The sequence below is a fragment of the Rana temporaria genome, chromosome 11, assembly GCF_905171775.1.
Source record: "Rana temporaria chromosome 11, aRanTem1.1, whole genome shotgun sequence".
NCBI classification, from domain to species: domain Eukaryota; kingdom Metazoa; phylum Chordata; class Amphibia; order Anura; family Ranidae; genus Rana; species Rana temporaria.
The window spans coordinates 149,550,516-149,572,920 of NC_053499.1; the positions used below are offsets into that span (position 1 = coordinate 149,550,516).

Genomic DNA, 22,405 nt, shown 5'->3' on the forward strand with positions numbered 1-22,405 from the left:
TGGATACATGAAGCTTCCAACTGTCCCTGATTTCGAGGGACTGTCCCTGATTTGGAACAATGTCCTTCTGTCCCTCTTTCTCCCTCATTTGTCACTCATGTTGGTCTGATCTATATAGTTGTATATAAAATGCACTTTGTATCTTTCAAAAAGTGTTTCCGAGTGCTAAAACTTTCATCCAATTTCTAAATTGCTGCATTTGTAAATGTCAAAAGCCAGTATAAAGAAATAATAGTGGGAAAAAAATAAAATAGGTTTAACTATTCATTTATTTATTTTGTGTCAAATCCTCCTTTTAGGGGGCGTGGCAGTGGGTGTGTCCTATGCCCACATACTTTTGCTAATAGGTGTCCCTCGTTTCCATCTCAAAAAGTTGGAAGGTAGGAGTATGGGCAAAGATATTCACAGTTTTACAAAACACATGCCAAAGTTATTAAAACTGTGTTCAAGCGTTAAGATGTGTTTTACCTTCGCCATGAAGGTATTAAAAGTTCAACCATTCCTAGACATCTGTAATTGGCTGATAGACTGCTGGTGTGTTTCGCTTTAATAAAACCTTGAACTTAACTCTGTCAGTTGTTAAAAAACTACCTGCCAATTTAGCTTGTGAAAAATAAAACATTTAAATTTCCCCAACAAGTAGGAAAAAAGAAAATACACACCACACGCGCGCACACACAAAAATTCAATCGCACAAACTCTAGTATGAGAAGAAAAAAAAAAAAAGATTTCTGATGTAAGGGAACTTTGAAAATATTCACGCTTTGTTAGCCAGAGCCCCAAACCCTTTGTTTCTATTCATTTACTTCTAAGTGAAACAACTCAGCATGCAAAACTAAAATTAGCTACATTAGAAAAAAAAAAAAAGGTGCTAGCTTACAAACAGGCAGAGCCATCGGAGGGGTTGGGTTATGGCTGCCTTGACTTTCCTCACATGGTAGCCTATTAAAAGTGGTAATGTATGCCTAAAGCTCTGCTCGGGGGGTAGAGAGAGAAGGCCAGCATAGGCATATTTCAAATGCATCAGACACAAGAATTAAATAGACCGTGTTCCCTAAAAGACTGAAGTACATATCTTTCTGACGTTCATTGCAGGCAAAAAAAACCATTGATCTCAGTATATCCCTTGGCAATTATAAAATATTAAATCCAAGTCACACTTTTCTCGTTGGCTTAATTTTTTCTCTATTCACAGCTTTCTATTTGATCAATTTTAACAAGTTGGGAGACGCGCTCGGTGTAATAATAAAAAAAAAGAGTGAAGTTTGTGCGCACTCCCTCCATGCCGTCGTCTTTGCCATACAGTGCGCCATGCGGTAGCGGTATAAAGGGCGCGCAGACATGTTTAGAAAAATAAAGAACAACAAACCGCATTGGAATCAGCCTGTCAATATATATTTATATTCAGCGGTAGATCTAATTGTCTGTCTGCCCTAACAATGAGACACGCTCGAAGTTCCCTTTTAAAAAAAAAAGTAAAAAAAAAAGTATTATTAATATAAGCTAAATAAAATATAAATGAAACCATATAAATTAATCCTTAAAACTGTTCTTCTGTCGCCCCACTCCCCCCACCCCACTAAAAACACTGTAGCTGCTGACTATTAATAAAAGGACACATACCTGTCCAGGAATCCAGCGCTGTCCTTAAAGTGGAGTTCCACCCAGGAAAAAAACATTTGCCCAAAAATAAAAAATAAATGTAAAAAAAAAAAATGTGAAAAAAAAACTTTATACTCACCCGAAATACCTGTTGCTATGCGGAAGTTCGTAATCTGCCTCTTCCGTAGCCGCGGTCTGTCTTCTTCTTCATCTTCTCCTAGTGAATGGGGCGCGCTGCTTTCTGGGAACTGTGTGTGTTCTCAGAGAGCAGCCGCCCATTCACAAGTCGGCACGAGACTCGCGCATGCGCAGTAGGAAATGGGCAGTGAAGCCGTAAGGCTTTACTGCCTGTTTACCCTAGTGTGAATGGTGGCGCGGGACCTGCATCGATCGTGGGATCGGCATCGGGGGGGCCATCAGCGCGGGCAAGTAGGACAGGTAAGTGTCCTTATTAAAAGTCAGCAGCTACACTGTTAGTAGCTGCTGACTTTTAAAAAAAAAAAAAATTGCGGGTGGAATCCCGCTTTAACTGGGCCAGTTCTTCACCAGTCTTCAGGTCCCCAGCGCCACTTTGCTAATTGTGGAAAGCAAGCTGTGACTCCTTGTGGCTTCACAGCCAGCTTCCCACTATGCATGCTCGGGCTGCACTGCTCTCTGTAAATGGGACCTGTGACGTGTCCCAATAGGCTGCGGGCAGAGGGAGGGAAGAGCTGAACTTCCGCTCTGATCACCTAGGCCAGTGGTTATCAACCCCAGTCCTCAAGTATCCCCAACGGGCCATGTTTTGGGATAAAATAGTTAAAGATAAAAGAGATAAAATAGCTCTTATCAATACCCTGTCATTGATATTGATTTAAAGTAGCTGTGCAAAGTAAAGGAAAACCTGAAAATGTGGCTTGTTGGGGGTACTTGAGTTCTGAGGTTGAGAACCACTGGCCTAGGCAACCCTGGTGGAGGTGGGAGCCGCTACCTGTCAAAACCAGGTACCTGCAACCCCCCCCCCAAAAAAATATCCAAATGTTAAAGGGGGGGGGGGGAGCAGAAGAGTGTAACGTACCCTTTTGGGTGAAGTTCTGCTTTATTGTAATTTTCTGTTAATCTGTAGCCATCTGTAAATGACTTTAATGGCCTAAATGTTTCATAAATAAAATATAGAGCAAAGAGAGTCCCAAGCAAATGAGGTCAAAGTAAGAATTTTTTGTTTATAAGAAAGCTGTTGACACACCATTATGTTCCAGGGATATTCGAGATTCCCTTCATCAGGGCTTCAAACTTTCAGGAGATAGAAATATTTGCAAAGTCTCGCTGTAAGTCGGGATGCCCCTGTGTAAACCGGCACTTAGTGAAGAAGAATTTTTTCTTTTCAAAATGTTCAGTCTTTTTTAGTTTATTTCGCAAAAACAAAAACAAAACCCAGAGGTGATAAAATACCACCTAAAGAAAGATGTAGTTGTGTTAAAAAAATGATAAAAATTTAGTTTGAGTACAATGCTGCATAACCGCGCAATTGTCATTCAAAGTGTGACAGCTGAAAACTGCCCTGAGCAGGAAGGGGGTAAAAGTGCCCAGTATTGATGTGGGTATTTTTTCCTAAAATAAAATATGAATAATATTTTACTTCACTTTAAGTGAGAAAAGTACATTCAGGGTAAGGCATGTCCTGTGTGAGCTCTCAACTAGATTGCCACCAATTTAACTCCAGGGCAGGGCTTGTCCTGTCTGTGCCTTCAACTTGATGTGTAGCAAAGTATCTTCAGGGAAAGGTATGTCTTGTGTGAGCCCTCAACTAAATTTATAGCAAAGTGCCTCCGGAGCAGGGCTTGTCCTGTCTGTGTCTTCAACTTGATGGGTAGCAAAATACCTCTAGGGCAGGATTTAGGCTGTATGAGCCCTCAACTAGATGGGTAGCAACAAAAATCTTCAGAGGCTTGTTCTGTATGACACCCCAACTTGGTGGGTATTTTGTGTAGTAGAATGGTTTATTACAATTATATTACTATTATTTCTAAAAATATGATATTCAAATCGTTTTCATTTCTCAGGAACACATATCTTACACTCTTCAAATATTTTCTTAAGGAAAAGTGATTTATTTCCTCGGTCTATTACAATTTACAGTATTTGGCATTGATCACAACCCAACATCACTTGACAACTTCATGAACATCTGAACCCTACAAATCTCAGACTATGACTGAATAGCAATGAGTCTGAATACATGTTTTTGACACGTGCTGTAAGACCTCATTCACACAGTTGTATGTAAGCTCATTTTTCATTGTGACTTGGCGAATTCCAAATCTGAAAATGTGATGGATGGATTTCTTAACTGGTTGTTCTTCTAGTGGAATTTCTACATATATTAAGGCAGCTACTTTCCGGGCCAGTCTCCTGTGTGTTTAGGAAAGGTCCGTCAAGTGGGAAAGGTTATTAATGAGCGCAATATAGATTTTATTACTGGACATTCTGTCCTCTGCCATGGCCTGACAGATGCCATTTTTCGGTGTATTTAATGGCAGTATTTAAAGTGCAGACGCCTCCTTGAGAAATTTCAGTGGGAAGTCTGGACAGTGAAATCATCAATGTTGTAAAAAGTATTTAAAGTGAACCTGGCCTGTCCTTAAATGTAACAACAGTGCATAAATGTTGTCTGTGGCTTTATTACTTTGCGAAATGGAATCTTGTGTCCCTGTGGAGCATCTAGGATCCTAGGCACAGCTATACATGGAGCTTATCTCTGCCCAGTACTATGCCCTGTCATTTAATTGTCAGATGCCAGAATATCAGTGGGCCGTAGCAACTATGGCTTGAAGGAACAGAGTGCATAGCTGCATGAACCTAAAGCGTAGCTCCAGGCTCCTTCATAAAAAATTCAAAGTCGGCAGCTACAAATATTGTAGCTGCTGACTTTTAATACCAAGACACTTACCTGTCCACAAATCTAGCGGTGTCCTCCCCCGAGCCGATTTTTTTATCGGCTCTCGGGGGCTGCGGCTCCGCCGCCATTTCTGGTAAGGGAAACTGGCAGTGAAGCTTTTTTACTTCACAGCCGGTTCCCTACAGCCCATGCGCAAAGCGCGATGCACTTTGTGAATGGCCTGGCGACGTGGGAAGGAGGAGGGGGGCCAAACTTCTAGATGACTTTGCCATGGTGAGATCAGCCAGAAGTGGGAGCAGGTACCTGTCAAAACCAGGTACCTGCTCCCCCCCGAAATTTGTTAAATGTGGCAACAGAGGGGGGAGGCAAACAATCGGGGCTTTCCCTTTTGGGTGGAGCTCTGCTTTAATGTTCTCTCAGCATGGGGCATTCTACTAAGGAAGACTAAAGTAACCCTGTGGCTATACCAAATATTTTAAACCAAGCCATACAATTCCTTAGATTAGAGCTCTTTAGGATGTATTGTCATTTTCATTTGAGCCCTGATGAAGGGGGACTGTCAGCCCCTGAAATTTGTTGGCTACCTTTATCTTCCTGTTGATACATTTTACAGAGGAATTCTAGGTATGGATATTTTATGCATATCCCATACCTGGCCGATGCCCCTGAAAGATGATAATGACTGTATGGACACAGCTACTCCAGTGATCTCCAATTGCTTCTGGTTCCTGTGCTGAGGGACTGGCATGCTGCATTCTGAACACAGGAGCTTGGCAGCTTGGCATGGGTGCCATTAAGAGATTGCTTTGCAATTCCTGAATGAATGCAAAGCGTTCTCTGATTGGACAATGTGGAGAGTTGAGGCGGTGATGTTTTGCTCTCCTCTTCATCCAGTCAGAGAAACTTAGCATTCATAGCATACAAAGCATTCTCTCTCATGCTAGGCAGCCAAGTTCCTGTGTTCAGAATGCAGCAGGCCAAGAGATCACTGGAGTAGCTGTGTCTATAAAGTGATTTCCAGCTTTTAGGGGCATCAGCTCCAAGTTGGACCAATGTACCTATATATAGAATATCCATATTTCAAAATTTTCTTTAACTTGCAATGCATGAATATGTACTCTTGTGCTCTTTTTCTTTTTGATTTTTCACTTTGGGGGCCTGCCGCCTCATGAGAGCACCAACCAATATCTTCTTATCTGACAGATAAAGAGATCTAAATCCAGCACTTTGAATCTACTCCACTAATCTACTATCTTGTTATGAAATCTGTGATCTAGGACTTCCCTGCACACTTCAGTAGAAGATCTTCCAGAAGCAGAGTGGTGTTTCCGGGCAGCAGAACAGGTGAGCATAGTCTGTCTTTTACAATCGAGCTCCAGGAGGCCCCTACTATCCCGGTCTTCCGCAGGTTACTGAAGACTTGGCTTTTTACGCAAGCCTTTCCTGCATAGCCTCTCTCTTCCACCCTTTCTGCCGCTCTGTGCTGCTTTTGGTTCCTGGGTCCTCTTTTCCCAGGAACTCTGCTATGTGCATCGGGACCCTTCGGGGAAAGACTGTGCTATATTAAAATACCTATTGCTTGGTTTAAAACATTTTGCATAGGGACAAGGTCACTTTTACCTCAAGACGGTGGCAGGAACCAGATAATCTAAATTTTGTTTAAAGTTGAGGTCCAATATACAGCCCCGGCCTAGGATCCAAGTGGTTCTATCTACAGGAACACAGGAATTGATTTGAAGTCTAGCACAGGTAATCACAATCAGCACAATGTGCTACACTTCAGTTGTTACCTATGGCACCTTTGAGGCCAAGTAAGGTTCACTTACCCATCTTGTTCTGCTATGTCTGATCAGGAATTTAAAGCATCCATCAGAGATGCTGCAGAGATTCCAAAAGTCTTAAAACATCAGCTGTATCAGCTTCATCGTTATCCTACACCTTGCTAAGGCTGGTAATACATTATACAATTTTCTTGTACAACTTTCATTTTGATTTACCAAAACCATATAATATGTGGCCAAACCTAAGCACATTCCATTTGTTTGTAATAAGGCAGGCCCTTGTACTACATAGTTGAAGGCGATTCTAAAGGAAATTGAATAAGAATTTTGTATAATGTGTTTAAAAATAACAAATATGTTATACTTACCTGCTCTTTGCAGTGGTTTTGCACAGAGCAGCCCCGATCCTCTTCTTCTCAGGCCCCTCATCCACACTCCTGGCTCCTGCCGAGTGCCCCCCACAGCCAGCAGCTTGGTATGGGGGCACCCAAAGTGAACCGCTGCTCTGTGTGTCCATTCAGACACAGAGCTGCGGCTTTGCCCCACCCTCTCTCTCCTACCCTTATTGGCTCACTGACTTTCATTGACAGCAGCAGGGGCCAATGGCACCCGCTGCTGTGTCTCAGCCATTCAGGAGGGAGAGTCCTGGACAGCTGAGGCTCTTGTGCAACATTGCTGGATAGAGATGGGGCTTGGATAAATATTGGGGGGGCTGAGGGGGGTTGCTGCACACTGTAGGTTTTTTTTATCTTAATGCATAGAATGATGAGAAGAAATAAGTGTTTTGATTGGTTAGTCAGAACCATTCATATTTGCTATGTTCTTACTTTCATAAATCACCAGCTGTGGCTTGTGCTGGCGTTTTCCATTTGCTCAAAAGTCTCCACTTCACTGGAAAGATTACAGTTTATGTGTCTTATGGAAGAACTGCTAATAGCTTTCACAGCTGTTCATGTACACGTCCTCAGAACTGCATGGAGATGCTTCACATATGTGTAACACGATGTAGAAAGAAGGGTACCACCTCTAGACCTCAGTAAACCACATGCTTTGACACCAAGAGGAAAATAATAATGAAAAACATATACTGTAAATCAAATAAAAACCTAAAAATAATGATTTGTAATTGTGATGATGGGAAAGAGAATTAAAATGCCCCATAAATTCTCTATAAAATGCAAAAGTAAATCCAAGATACTGTAACAATCACAGTGGTGCACAAAAATCTAGTAAAAATAAAATAAGTATTAAAGCAGAACTAAACCATAGCTTACAACTGATTTTGAGGGACTGTCCCCTCTGGCCCTCTTTCCCCCTCATTTGTCCCTCATGTTGGTCTGATCTATATAGTTGTATACAAAATGCACTATTTATCTTTCAAAAATGGGTTTCCCAGTGCTTACCCTTTCATCCAAATTCTAAATGACTACATTTGTAAATGTCAAAAGCCAGAATAAAGGAATAGAAGTAGTAAAAAAAGCACTTGTGGGTTTTCTTAATCATTTTATTTTTGTATACTTCTTCTTTAAGGGGGCGTGGCAGTGGGGTGTGTCCTATGCCTACATACGCTTGCTAATAGGTGTCCCTCGTTCCCATTTCAAAAAGTTGGGAGGTATGCTAAACTGAATGTGAGCACTACAAACTGAAAACACTTTTTTATACATTTTGTAATATTCAGAGCAAACGCCCCTATTCCATCCATGTTTCCATACTTCATTTTGTTGAGAAGTCACTTTGAAAACACCTCCTAACATTTCTAGCTGTTGTCGTCTTGAGTAAGGGCAGATGATTCATGTAACATTTACTCGGCCATCTGAGACTCTCCTTTCTGATTGGCTGAGGCACAGCAGTGGCACCATTGGCTCCCACTGCTGTCACTCAAAGTCAGCTAGCCAATCAGGAAAGAGAGGAGGTGGGGCCAAGGGTTGGGGCTCCGTGTCTGAGTGGACACAGGGAGCTGTGACTCGGTTCAGGTGCCCCCACTGCAAGCTGCTTGATATGGGGGCACTGAAAAGGAGGGAGGGGCCAAGATCACAGAAGAGGGACCCGAGAAGAGGAGGTTCGGGACTGTTCTCAATTTAGTTGTGGAATTGAGTACGTGTCCACATTACCGCAAAGGGTGGCAGCGCACGCTACTTGTGATTCATTCCGAATAACACCCCAACAATCTATGCCTAGGGAGGTAAGCTTCACTGCTGTGCAATGTGTGGCAGCAATGCTATAATGTGCATTGCAGTGTTGTGTGTTGGCTACAAAAGTGTGAATCTTGCTTAACCACTTCCCGCCCGGCCTATGGCCGATTTACGTCCGGGAAGTGGTTATGAAATCCTGACAGGACGTTCTAGAACGTCCTGCAGGATTTCATGCCGCGCGCGCCCGTGGGGGCGCGCATCGCGGCGATCGGTGATGCGGGGTGTCAGTCTGACACCCTGCATCTCCGATCTCGGTAAAGAGCCTCCGGCGGAGACTCTTTACCACGTGATCAGCCGTGTCCAACCACGGCTGATCACGATGTAAACAGGAAGAGCCGTCGATGGCTCTTCCTCACTCGCGTCTGACAGACGCGAGTAGAGGATAGCCGATCGGCGGCTCTCCTGACAGGGGGGGTTAGCGCTGATTGTTTATCAGCGCAGCCCCCCCTCGGATCGCCACACTGGACCACCAGGGATGCCCACCCTGGAGCACCAGGGTGGGCAAAAAAAAAAAAAATGACAGAAAAAAAAAAAGGCTAAAAAAAAATAAAAAAAAAAGCATAAAGAAAAAAGATGCCAGTCAGTGCCCACAAATGGGCACTGACTGGCAACCTGGCAAAAATCAGTGCTGCCACCCCAGTGTCCATCAGCGCCACCCCAGTGTCCATCAGCGCCACCCCAGTGTCCATCAGTGCCACCCCACAGTGCCCATCCATGCCCAGTGCCCACCTATCAGTGCCCATCTGTGCCACCCATAAGTATCCATCAGTGCCGCCCATGAGTGCCCATCTGTGCCGCCTATGAGTGCCCAGTGCCGCCCATGAGTGCCCATCAGTGCCGCCTATGTGTGCCCATCAGTGCCGCCTATGTGTGCCCATCAGTGCCGCCTATGTGTGCCCATCAGTGCCGCCTATGTGTGCCCATCAGTGCCGCCTATGTGTGCCCATCAGTGTCGCATACCAGCGCCGCCAATCAGTGCCACCTCATCTGTGCCCGTCAGTACTACCTCATCGATGTCCATCAGTGCCATCTTATCGGTGCCCATTAGTGCCGCCATATCAGTCCCAGTAATTGAAAGAGAAAACTTATTTACAATAAAATTAACAGAAAAAAATAAAAACGTAATTTTTTTTCCAAATTTTCAGCCTTTTTTTAGTTGTTGCGCAAAAAAAAAAATCGCAGAGGTGATCGAATACCACCAAAAGAAAGCTCTATTTGTGGGGAAAAAAGGACGCCAATTTTGTTTGGGTACAGTGTAGCATGACCGCGCAATTGCCATTCAAAGTGCGACAGTGCTGAAAGCTGAAAATTGGCTTGGGCGGGAAGCTGCGTAAGTACCTGGTATGGAAGTGGTTAAATGTTCTTAAAGTGGTTGTAAGCCCTTCCATATCCCAAGTGAAGTGACTGGCCTCAGGTGATACACAGCGATGAAACAAAGCCTCCTACATAAGTTTTACCTGCAGTCTTTTTTTCTCTACATCTGGCCAAAGTCCAGAATTTATAAAGCTTGTCTGAGAGTTCAGAAAAAAGGGAGCGGAGAGCTGAAATTACACACTGCAGTGCTCAGTGAGGAGAGCTGATTGGATGGAAGAGAACACACCCTCTTCACACAGCTCACAGGAACAGAGCCAAGGCCGTCAATCAGCTGGAGGTCCCTCCCCTGTCACCATTTTTCTCTTTGTATCAGGAGAATTCGTCAGAAGCGTCTAGGCTTTACAACCACTTTAACTACTTGCCGACCAGCCGCCGTTGCTATATGGTGGCAGAGAGAGAGATCTGCTGTTCCTAGTGATCAGGCACATAGAGATATCTCTCTACTCCCTGTCAGTCCCCCTAGTGGTGCAACGGATCGTCATTGACCCGTGATACGAACCGGTCAATTTCCGCGGATCGGCACACCACGCGATTCACGGATTGAGCCCATAGGAAAGGCTGCAGCTTCGGCCTAGCTCCGGAGCAGCGGCCATCTTGGTACACCCAGCAGGGACGGCGGCCTAAGTGAGCTTCCCAGAGTGGGGCTGACTGGGAAGATGTGGACATTACAGTGGGGGAGATGGGGGGAGATGTGGACATTACAGTGGGGGAGATGGGGGAAGATGTGGACATTACAGTGGGGGAGATAACCCGGACATTACAGTGGAGGAGATAACGTGGACATTACAGTGGGGGAGATGGAAGATGTGGACATTGCAGTGGGGCACATGTGGACATTGCAGTGGGGCACATGTGGACATTGCAGTGGGGCACATGTAGACATTGCAGTGGGGGAGATGATGCGGACATTACAGTTGGGGAGATGATGCGGACATTACAGTGGGGGAGATGATGCGGACATTACAGTGGGGGAGATGATGCGGACATTACAGTGGGGGAGGTGATGCGGACATTACAGTGGGGGAGATGATGCGGACATTACAGTGGGGGAGATGACGCGGACATTACAGTTGGTGAGATGACGCGGACATTACAGTTGGTGAGATGACGCGGACATTACAGTTGGTGAGATGACGCGAACATTACAGTTGGTGAGATGACGCGAACATTACAGTGGGGGAGATGACGCGGACATTACAGTGGGGGAGATGATGCGGACATTACAGTGGGGGAGATGACGCGGACATTACAGTTGGTGAGATGAGGCGAACATTACAGTGGGGAAGATGACGCGGACATTACAGTGGGGGAGATGACGCGGACATTACAGTGGGGGAGATGACGCGGACATTACAATGGGGGAGATGACGTGGACATTACAGTGGGGGGAGATGATGTGGACATTACAGTGGGGGAGATGACGTGGACATTACAGTGGGGGAGATGACGTGGACATTACAGTGGGGGAGATGACGTGGACATTACAGTGGGGGAGATGTCTGTGGACATTACAGTGGGGGAGATGACGTGGACATTACAGTGGGGGAGATGACGTGGACATTACAGTGGGGGAGATGACGTGGACATTACAGTGGGGGAGATGATGCAGACATTACAGTGGGGGAGATGTGAACATTACAGTGGTGGAGATGACGTGGACATTACAGTGGGGGAGATGACGTGGACATTACAGTGGGGGGAGATGTGGATATTACAGTGGGGACTATATATGGTGGTGATCTGAAAAATGATCCGATCCGTGGCTCTGATCCGAGGAACAATTCGAACTGTGAGTTTTTTGATCCGTTACACCCCTAGTCCCCTCCCCCTACAGCTATAAACACCTCCCTAGGGAACACTTAATCCCTTGATCGCTCCCTAGCGTTAACTCCTTCATTGACATTTATACAGTAATCAGTGGCTAGTTTTAATTCTGATCGCTGTATAAATGTCACTGGTCCCAAAAAAGTGTCAGATCTGTCCGCTGCAATGTCACAGTCCTGCTAAAAATCGTTCATCACCGACATTACTAGTAAAATAAATAAATGAATAATAAAAATGCATAAATCTATTCCTTATTTTGAGTCTATAACTTTTGTGCAAACCAATTAATATAGACTTATTGCAATTTTTTTTACCAAAAATATGTAGAATAGCAGGCACCGTTCTGAGCTACATTCCTGTCTGAATATTGTGTCCGGGTTTCAGGGGGACTGGAACACAGACACATGATTCAAAACCCAAACTGTCCGGGTGATTCCCGGACAGGTGGCAACCCTAGTGTCAGGACAAGTCTGATCATTGGAGGAGAGCATACTGAGTTCCCAGCATAGCTAGAGAACTGACCAGGTTATGCTCTCCTGCTTAGTGTGGTTAGTTTTTTTTATAGGAGAGCAGAGGGACTGGTAGGAACACCAGGGATTTCACACAAAGGAAGCAATACAAAGAGAACAGGATACTTTCTCATACAAGCACATGATACAGCAGGCACATATCAGGAATATGAAATGCTGGGGTAACGAACAAAATATAAATTCATGCATCATTAAAGTAATTGGGTCTATTCAAGGGTGCATTCAATAGAACATTTCACAGGCGGGGTGCTGGCAGTATAGAAATGACAGGTTTCTGTTAACAGACTATCCATCGGCCTAAATTTCCTTTGCTATAACTGCATATTAATTGTAAAGGTCATTCATTATACCTTAGTTACCATAGCACTGACCTATATCTAACCCTCCTGCTCCATCCACCTGGATGTCTGCCTTGTGTTAGTACTCAGAAATTTTTTTTTTTTTTTCCTTCTCCACTTACAAGTCCAGCACCGAGGAGTCCCAGCCCCTAGAGCCAGACTCATAAAGAAATCGCTTGCAGACAACATGGTCTGTTTCCAGTGTAATAATCGAAATTGAACTAAATTGCAATGGTTGCGTTAACTACTCGACTGCTGCTTCCTTCCTCGGTTTCGTCCTGACTCAGACGTAGAAAGATGACCCTGCGAGACTAATTGCCCAACAGTGGCCCCCTGCGCACATATAAAGCTATGTTACGTGTTGCTGTCACTGCCCTTCTGCGACCTTGATGTTAACTGTAGAGCAGGGAAAAGCTTAAATGATGAAAAGGGATGAGATGAAACTACAACACGATAAGTCTATAAGATGTTACCAAGTTATTGGAAAGATGGGTCTCTGGTTGCTGAAATGGGTGTGGAGGAATGTAAGCTTTTCATGGGCCTTTGTCTGTTTTAGAGAGACTGGGGGTTTGGACAACAGATGGAACAAAACTAAAGTGATACTAAAGCTTCGATCTTCTTTTTTTTTTAAATAACAAACATATCATACTTACCTCCACTGTGCAGTTCGTTTTGCACAGTGTGGCCCTAATTGTCCTCTTCTGGGGTCCCACAGCGGCTCTAGTGGCTCCTCCCCACAATAGATAACCCCCTCTGGGAAGCTCTCTCTTGAGGGGCTTACCTTGCGGGCGAGCTCCCGTGCCATACAATCGGCGTCCATAGCCGCCAATTGTATGACTCGGCCCTGCCCCCCCCCGGCGGCCACGTCATTGGATTTGATTGACAGCAGCGGGAGCCAATGGCTGTGCTGCTATCAATCTATCCAATGGAGAGCTGATCAGGTATGGGGAGAACGATGCGGGATCGCGCCCTCGGAAATTCGGGGCTCAGGTAAGTGAAACGGGGGCTCGGGGGGCCGGTGACTGCAAGGTGTTTTTTCATTAAAGTGGAGGTTCGTGACGCGATGTATGCGACCGTCGGAAGCCTGTCGGAAGCCTGTCAATCAAGAAGGAACGCCCAGACCCGAAGACCATACCCGGAAGCGGCGGAGAAGATCGCTCTCTAAAACGGTAAGTACTGCTTTGTTTTTTAAAAAACTACCCGATTCCCCATTGACAAAATGAGCATGAATCTAATCTTAAAATTTTTTTTTTCGGGAGAACCTCCACTTTAAGGTGAAAAAACACAAAGGTTTACATCCCCTTTAAAGTGTCTAAACCAAAAAGGCTTAAAGTAAATGTACAGTACATCCTAACTGAATACTATTTAGTTTGCTAAATTATTTTGCATCAAGCAATCAAGTTTTTTCATGCTTTCTTACATTACAGTGCTGCTGATCTCCTGCAACCTCCTTGCAGCCACTACCCGTCTGCATGCATCAAAGGAACTATCAGTCAAAGTCCCATCACAATCACACACTAATATTATTATACATTTATAGAGCACTGACATATTCCACAGTGCTGTACAAAGAACACTAAACCAGTCACATCAACCTCTGCAGTGGCAGCCTGTCCATACGGGGCGTAGGGGTGCCGCCCCCCTAATCTATGTGTCTGGCCCCTAATTTACATGCAGAGCACCGGACGAATGGATTCCAGTGTTTTTTTTGTGTCTAGTAGCATGTGGTTAGAGCCTGAGGCTATAATTGGCTTCAAAAAAGGATGGTCTCGGGGCGCAGAGCACTGCACCCGAGCCCTCCCAGTTGTGTGACAATAGCGAATTATTATTCGCTATTGTCTTCCTGATTCTCCTCCCGGCCAATCAGGAAGTGGGTCCTGAGACCCATTGGCCGAGAGGCGAGGCAATCCTATTGGCCGCCGAGGAGGAGGAGGAGGGGAAGGAGATGCAGGGAAAGCCAGCGAAGCCAAGGCGGAGGAAGAGACGCAGGGTGAAGCTGCCGCCTGGAAGAAGCGCTGCCCACAACCTAGATGGGATAAGTGCGGGACTGGTGACCGGCCGACCACGGCGGGGGGTGTATGTTTGTAACCCGACTGACTGGGGGAGTGCCTGCGGATGGATTATTTCCCCCCCCCCAAAAAAATATATATACCACCAGCCACCACTGCCCCCCCCCCCAGTCACACACTAATATTGTTATACATGTATATAGCTCTGACTAATACTGCAGTGCTGTACAGCAACACCAAGCCAGTCACATCAATCTCTGCGCCAGGGAAGCTTACACTCTAATGTTCAACCACAGTCACACACTATCAATATTATTATTAAACATTGCTATAGCATGCTGCTGTAATTGCATTGTCAGAATCATACAGTGCCTATGTTATGTGTGAATAAATATTTTTAAGGTGTGCTTTGTGCATAGACTTATTAATGTTTTACCCACATCTGTTCCTTTTTTGTTTAAATAAGAACTTTGCTCTATATAAAACATTTTTTTGGCAGGGCTGTTTAACCTATTAACTTGTTTTCCTCAATTTCTGGTTCAGGGAGGTCTACTGTGCTAGTAAATTGATCTCCTAAACCAGACACCCGGTATTAAAGGTTGCCTGTGCCCAGGCCTGGATTTCCCACAAGGCCACCGAGGCCATGCCTCAGGGCGGCAGGGCACAGAGGGGTGGCAGTAGCTGTGACAGGAGTTCTAGCACAGTGCTAGGACTCCTGTTTTGGAGGTGACATGGTCAATAAAGATAACCTGTCACCTCTGATTGCTATTACACAGGGAATTGTTTTCTCTTGTGTGATAGCAATAAAGTTAAGGGACAAAATAAATAATAATTAAATTAATAAAATAAAAAAGTAATTTAAAAATAAAGAATAATAAAAATAATATAAAAAAAGAAAAGTATACAAAAATAAAAAAAAGTAAACGACAAGCTACAAATAAATAAAAATCAAAAAGTGATAAAAAAGTAAAAAAAAAAAAAGAAACAAAAAATATTTGAACTAACCGTGCCACCCCTGCCATCCGGTTACCATTCTCAGTTTATTTGGGGGGGGGGGGGGCTGGTTCGGTTGGCAGGGAGGGGGTGCATTGCGGAACCTGGCCTTGGGGCGGCAGGGAGAGCAAATCCGGCCCTGCCTGTGCCCATCTTAAGTGTGGGTGTCATCCTGCGTCTAGGCTCTCCCCAATTATTGTATTCTCATTACTGATGCGGGACAATAAATAATTGTATTTTTTTTTTCTCTATACCATCTAGGCTTATTTTTCTTAATGTTCAGCATATTAACCAAAAGAAGATGGCCCTCATCAGCCAGTCAAATTAGGGACGTATTTTTCTTTACACCTATGCAGCATAATAACCACAGAAGAGGGGCCTCATCAACCAACCACTTGAGCCAAAAAAGCCCCATACGTCATTCCTATTGTAGCGCTTCACCTGTGGGAGCCACTAAGTAGATTTCCCGAATCCGTTTCCCAGTAGTTTGCTTGCAGCAAAACACAGTCCAATCATTCTTCAAGCTCATTAACCAGTCTATGGTTATACTTTTTCTGATGCTTTAATAAGAACTTGGATAGGTAGTGGGCAGTGGCGGCTGGTGGTATAGTCAGTCGTCGGTTACCAGCCCCGCACTTACCCCATCTATGGTGCAGGCAGTGGTTCATGAATGCTTCCCCTGCATCTCCTCCTTGGCATTGCGGCGGCCCCATCAGGGTTGCCAGGCTCAGTAAAACCAGGGACAGTATGTAAAAATCTAAGTTTTTTTTAGATCTGTCCCTGATATGTCCAAAACTGACATGCTTTTGATGTGAAATCCTGAGATTTTAGCTGCCCCGCCTCTGCACTGCCTCCTGGCGTGGTGACCATCTGTAAGCCCAGGGGCCCCATAATCTTCTTTTGCCCGGGGGCCCCATGAGTTGTCAGTCCGCCCCTGATACTGGGTGTAGCTGAACAAGGGAGCAGGGTGTCTGCGGGAAGTCAACATTGGGGTAAAGGTGAGTATTGTATGTCCAAACCTTTTTATTTTAATTATTATTATTATTATTGTTTTGGGGTGATAGAATAGGGAGGGAAGAACCCCTGACAGGTTTTTATTCAGCATCGGGGTAAAGGTGAGTATTTTATATCCAAACCTTTTAATTTTACTTACCACTATTATTATTATTTTTTTTTTTTTGGGGGGGGGGTGATGGAATAGGGAGGGAAAAATACCTGATGGGTTTTTATTGTTGTCTGTGTCTTTCCTATAGAGATCTAATCTTTTTCTTGGTGACCACTGTCACTCAGACAGAGTATGGGGAAATCTAACATTTTAGACTTGTCCCCAGAACAGGATGTGAGATTAATCTTCCAGTGGGGTCACCTAGACAACTTTAGGTATTTTCTCCTCAATTTGTAGAGATTTCCTCTCATTTCCTCTTGTATCTCTGGTGCAGGAGGTGAAGTAAAAACTCCTCTATGAGACATAAACAAAGGGGTTTGATCCTTCCTTAAAAAAAAAAAACTTTTTTTTATATCTGATATTCTTCTTTTCACCTAACAATAGATTTTTTCATTTCTTTAAGTACTAAAACATGATAATCAAAAGACAAACAATGTGTAAACAGTTATTTAAATAAAGGAGGACATGTGATTTGCCTTCTGTGCTCTTCTCAAATCAGTTTACTTCCAGGCATGTATTGGATTTGTCCATTCCGCAAATTCTTAGCCAAAAATATTCCCCGATCTACCTACAGTGTAAATAGACAGACTAAACAGGGTTCAGTACAGACGACACAAATCCCGCATCCAATGTCATTTCCATCATCTCTCCAGGCTATTCTTCTTTTATCAAGGTACTTCCCATACCTGACCTGTTTTTTACCCCATCATGCCTTTCAGCTTTCATTTTATTTTACATCAAGACATGTTTTTGACATACAGCCTACCTTCCTCTGTCTTTCCGGATTCCACAGAATTTACCAATTAACTTGCATCAGGATTTCAACACTTATTAGTATTATACTTAAGTTTTTTTTTATATGACAAAGTAGCCAATTAGGCCTAAGAGGAGGCAATTGCTGACCTGTTTTAAATGATGCATGGCCCAGGGCTGTCCTCACTTTCCTTCTGTCAATACTTGACAAGTCTTTGACCTGGAACAAGCATCTGAATATCAGGTTTTTAGCCCTGTGACACACAGGTTTGTTTCACTAAATAGCGATACAAGTATACCAGTGACAACCCTGAAGCCTGGCAGCTCAAATATTTTATCTGACAGTCAAGTTCTCTTTAAAGAAAATCTACACTAAGAGAGGTATGGAGGCTGCCATTGTGGCTTCTGAAACTGCTATACAGTGGAGAAAATAATTATTTGTTCCTCTGCAGATTTTGTAAGTTTGCCTACTTACAAAGAAATGAAGGGTCTATAACTGTTATCATAGGTGTATTTCAAATGATCGAGACAGATCGTCAAAGAAATAACCTGAAAAAAAACACATGATACAAATGTAATAAATTGAATTGCAGTTCAGTGAGAAAAATAAGTATTTGATCCCCTACCAACCACCAATAATAATTCTGGCTCCCACAGATTGGCTACAGTATGTGCTCATGTGATGCACAGATTAGTCCTGTCAATTTTAAGAAGGTGCCCCTAACGACAACTCCTTATGTGTATAAAAGACGCCTGTCTACAGAATCTATTTCTTCCATTCAAATCTCACCATCATGAGCAAGACCAAAGAGTTGTTAAAGGACATCAGGGACAAGATTGTAGACCTGCACAAGGCTGGAATGGGCTACAAGACCATCAGAAAGAAGCTTGGTAAGAAGGAGACAACTGTTGGAGCGATTATTTGCAAATGGAAGAAATACAAAATAACCATCAATCACCCTCAGTCTGGAGCTCCATGCAAGATTTTGCCTCATGGGGTAAGGATGATAATGAGAAAAGTGAAGAACTACAAGGGCGGAGATTGTGAATGATCTCAAGGCAGTTGGGACCACAGTCCCCAAACAAACCATTGGTAACACAATACGCCGCCATGGATTGACATCCTACAGCTTCCGCAAGGTCCCCCTCCTCAAGAAGGCACATGTACAGGCCCATCTGAATATTGCCAATGAACATCTAAGTGAGTCAGAGAAGGACTGGGAGAAAGTGCTGTGGTCCGATGAGACCAAAATGGAGCTCTTTGGCATCAACTTGACTCGCCGTGTTTGGAGGAAGAAAAATGCGCACTATGACCCTAAAAACACCATCCCCACAGTCAAGCATTATGCTTTGGGACTGTTTCTCTGCTAAAGGTACAGGCTGACTTTGCCGCATTGAGGGGCAGTGTATTGTAAAATCTTGGGTGAGAACCGTCTTTCCTCAGCCAGAACACTGAAGATGGGTCATGGATGGGTCCTTCAGCATGACAATGACCCAAAATATACAGTCAAGGCAACAAAGGAGTGACACAAGAAGAAGCACATTAAGGTCATGGAGTGGCCTAGCCAGTCTCCAGACCTTAATCCTATAGACAATTTATGGAGGGAGCTGAAACTTTAAATTGCCCAGCAACAACCAAGAAACATTAAGGATATAGAGAAGATCTGTAAAGAAGAGTGGACCAAAATCCCTTCTGAGATGTGTGAAAACCTGGTAACCAACTACAAGAAACGTCATTTCCAATTTCCCTATACTTTTTTTGTAGTGGTGAGGTTGGCACAGTTTTTACTCACCTTTTAGTTAAGTGGATAAGTGCAGGATCTCGTTTTATTAATAAGAAATGTATTACCTCTGTGCTTGCAAACAAAGGTTTGTCCACCAAGTACTAAGTCGTGTTTTGCTTTTGAATCAAATTCTTATTTTATTCACTGACCTGCAAATCAATTTATAACATTTGTTTTTTCTAGATTTTTGGTTGATATTCTGTCTCTATCATTTAAAATACACCTATGATAAAAATGATAGAAGCTTCATTTCTTTGTAAGTGGACAAACTTACAAAATCTGCAGGGGATTAAATAATTATTTTCCCCACTGTCTGGCAATCTGTGGTGGTACTGAATCTAAAGCAAATCTTACCAAGGGATAGGGTACAGCCACCCCAATTGTTTTATTATAGGGGATAAGGTACAACCACCCAAAGCTAGTTATGATTTGAAGTAAGATACAGCCACCCCAAGTGTGTTATCATTGGGGGGGTAGGATACAGCCACCTAAACCTAGTTATTATTGGGGGTAAGATACAGCCACAGTAAGTGTGTTATTTTCAGGGTTAATGTAAATGTATATATGTCTATCTGCAGTCTTCTCTTCTATACATCCATTCAAATTGCTAAATTTATAAAGCTTGTCTGAGAGTTTAGAAAAAAGGGTCAGAGAGCTGGGGTTACACTCTGCAGAGTTCAAAGAGGAGAGTTCTGAGATCTGATTGGAGGGAAGAGAGACACTACCCCTCATGCTTTGCTCATATTTAATGTGTGAGGTATACAACCACTTTAAGATTCAACCACTCAAAGTGTGTTTATATCTGGGGGTAAGATAGAGATAACCCAAATGTATTATTATTGGGAGTAAGATACAGCCTCTCCAAGTGTGCTATTATTGAAAGTAAGATTCAAAGATACAGTCAACCCAAGTGTGTAATTATTGGAGTTAAGATGTAGCCACCCTAGGTGTGCTATTATTGGGGGTGAGATACAGCCAACCAAAGTGTGTTATTATAAGGCCTTGTACTCACGAGCAGACATGTCCGATGAAACTGGTCCGCGGACCGTTTTCATCGGACATGTCTGCCCGAAGACTTCTGTTCGATGGCTGTACACACCATCGAACAGAAGTCCGCGCGTAAACAATACGCGGGGCGTGTCTGCGGTGTCGCCGCGTCGATGACGCGGTGTCGCCGCGACAATGACGCGGCGACGTGGGCGGGCCTGCCTTTTAAATGCTTCCACGCATGCGTCAAAGTCATTCGACGCATGCGAGGGATGGCGGGCGGCCGCACATGTACGGTAGGTCTGTACAGACGACCGTACATGTCCGGGCGGACATGGAAACCTGTCCGCCCAGACATGTACGGTCGTCTGTACAGACCTAGCGTACATGTGCGGCCGCCCGCCATCCCTCGCATGCGTCAAATGACTTTGACGCATGCGTGGAAGCATTTAAATGGCAGGCCCGCCCACGTCGCCGCGTCATTGTCGGAAACCTGTCCGATCCGCCCGAAAATGGTCCGCTCGGGCCTACACACGGCCAAACATGTCTGCTGAAACTGGTCCGCGGACCAGTTTCAGCAGACATGTTTGGTCGTGAGTACGGGGCCTTAGGGTTACGGTGCAACCACCCTAAGTATGTTATTATTGGGCGGTAAGGTCCAACCACCCAAGTGTGTTATTATCAGGGTTAGGATAAAGTCAAACCAAGTGTGTTTTCAGTGTAAGATACAGCCATCCAAAGTGTGATATTGTTGGGGGTAAAATAATGCCAACCCAAATGTATTGTTTTGGGGGTATTATACAGCCAGTCCAGATGTGTTGCTATTGGGGTATGATACAGCCAGCCCAGATGCGTTGCTATTGGGAAGTAAGATACAGTAAACCCAAGTGTGTTTATTATGGAGCGTAAGATACAGCTCCCTCAATTGTGGTATTGTGGGGGGTAAGGTGCAGCCCAAACCAAAACATGTTATTATTGGGACTAAGATAAAGCCACCCAAAGTTGTTATGGGGGGGTGGGGTTAGGATACAGTGACCCTAAATGCGTTGTTATTGGGAGTAAGATACAACCAACCCACGTACGCTATTGGGAGCAAGATACATCTGACTCAAGTTTTTTATTATCCAGGGTAAGATACAACCAACCCAAATGTGTTTTCAGGGATACAATACTGCCACCCCATGTGTTTTTTTTATCCAGAGTTAAGTTACAGCAAACCCAAGTTTGTTAATTATTGGAGGTAACATACAACCAACTCCAGTTTTTTTATTTTATTTATTTATTGGGGTAAGATACAGCCACCCTAATTGTGTTGTTATCGGGTGCAAAATACAGCCACCCCAGCTGTGTTATTATGGGGGGTTAGACACAATCACCCCAAGTGTAGAGCTGCTTCATAACGGTGCATTTGTCTTGTGTAATGCCATTATTTTTTTACCACAGGTAAAACCAGAGACATTCCACCAAAATCTGATGGGAAGCCCAGAATGATGGACATTATTTTACTACAAAGGTAAGGTCCCTTTTTTTACTTAAATTTATTGCAACTTTTTACATAAATGCAGATATCGTTCAATAAGGCCCCTTTCACATTGAGGCGTTTTTCATGCGGTACAGCGCTAAAAATAGCGCTGCTATACCGCATGAAAAATCATGCCCTGCAGGCTTCAATGTGAAAGCCCGAAGGCTTTCACACTGAAGCAGTGCGGTAGCAGAAACGCTCCAAAAGTCCTGCTAGCCGCATCTTTGAAGCGGTGTGTTTACCGCTCCTATACCGTGCCTTCCCATTGAAATCAATGGGAAACCGCGGTAAATTAACCCTTTTTCGGCCGCTAGCGGGGGTTAAAACCTCAGCGCTAGCGCCCGAATATCGCGGTAAATACGACGGTATAGCGGCGCTACAAATAGCGCGGCTATACCGTCACCGCGGCTCCACGCCTCAATGTGAAAGAGGTCTAAGAATCACACACATCAAAAGCACATGTCAATCCGTGCAGCAATGTATCAGTCGTGTTTTACTACATGCGCATTAATTGGTCCAGCCTTCACAATATCGGGTAGGTCACCCCTACTATATTATGATTCAGGGTAACAGTTATTCCAAGCTTGCTATTACTGGGGGACTTAAACACGGTGCATTATCTTTTGCTGCAATTCTGTTTTTAACAATCATTTAGAACTAAAAAAATAATAAA

At 44.1% G+C, this 22,405-nt stretch overlaps 1 long non-coding RNA gene across 1 annotated transcript in view; it reads left to right on the forward strand.

The window, feature by feature from the left end:
- LOC120917860 overlaps nucleotides 1-21,725 on the forward strand; it is a 132,277-nt gene extending 110,552 nt beyond the window's left edge. Inside the window, exon 3 of the long non-coding RNA XR_005744244.1 lies at nucleotides 21,654-21,725. This is a non-coding gene — a long non-coding RNA (uncharacterized LOC120917860). The remainder of the gene's footprint in view (nucleotides 1-21,653) is intronic.
- The last annotated feature ends 680 nt before the right edge of the window (nucleotides 21,726-22,405 follow it).